We start from the raw sequence: 1,214 nt of genomic DNA on the forward strand, positions 1-1,214 counted from the left end.
TAAGGGTAGTTCTTGTCTCATTTTTTGTATTTGTATAATACTTGGCACATAGTAGGTGCTTAATGAATGTTTGTTGATTGACTGAAGGCCAGTTTGGCCAGAGTAAAGAGTATGAGGGTAATAAAGATGGAAAAATAGGCTGAAGTCAGAATCACTAAGCTTAAAAGGGGGGGGGGGGGAATTATTTGCTGACTTTGCCAGGTTAAATATTCCTAGAATCCTAAAATGTTAGACCTGGAAGGGACTTTAGAACATAGAACTTTAGAGCTGGAAGGAACTTTGGAATATAGAATGTTAAAGTTGGAAGGGTCGTTAGAACACAGACTAGAATACTGAATTTCATCTCTTGTCACCTACCTCATTCGAGACTCTTCTATACAGTGTTTTTAATGGGTGGTCACCTAGCCTCTGCTTGAACGCTAGAAAGGACGAGGCACTCCCTATCTCATAAGGCAGCCCGTTCCATGGGAGATGCTTTCATTGTTAGAAAATGTTGATTACACCGAGCAGAAATCTGGCTCTCTGTTTGTTAATAGTCTTTGTCTTGGACCTCCCGGTTCTCAGATCCTCTTCTCCCTACTCTTAGCTCTAACCTAGGAGCGCAGCGCAATCCGAGAGCCAGGAATCGGGCCTCTCTACCAGGCTGGGGCGGACCTACTGGTGGGGCGCCTAGAGGGTAATGTGAGGTGGGGGAGTGATGCCGAGCTGGAGGCTAGCAGGTGCTGAGCCCCGCACATTAACGACAGTGGGAGGCGGTAGCCTCAGCCTCCGGGTCCCACGTGAGGCAACTTTGGGCCAATGGGGCAGCGGCTGCGCGGGGAGGGCCCGGCTAGGCGGCTGGGAGGTGTAGGGGGCTGAGGCTCTCATTCAAACCCAGCGGGGCCGAGGAGGCGGGAGGCGGGAGCCGACGAACCTCACCCCTCCGGGTGCCGGGCTCAGCTAAAGGCCTCCCCGCCCCTGCAAAGCCCCTTTTCCCCGATCCCCCGGGACTGGGAGACTGAGACTGGGATCGGGATCGGGCAGGCCGGTGCTCGATCCGGTATCTGGGGATGCTCTGGGCATCAGAGGAGACTGGCGACGTGTGAGGGCGCGGGAGACGACGGAAATCGGGCTGGTGGACAAGAGGGCCACAGCTCCGCTGCTAGGAGCGCCGCCACATCCATCCCACCGGAGCACGGAGTGGGCTCCTCAGCAGCCCGGGACTTGAAACGGCC

The sequence above is a fragment of the Trichosurus vulpecula genome, chromosome 3 (genome assembly GCF_011100635.1).
Source record: "Trichosurus vulpecula isolate mTriVul1 chromosome 3, mTriVul1.pri, whole genome shotgun sequence".
Classification (NCBI taxonomy): domain Eukaryota; kingdom Metazoa; phylum Chordata; class Mammalia; order Diprotodontia; family Phalangeridae; genus Trichosurus; species Trichosurus vulpecula.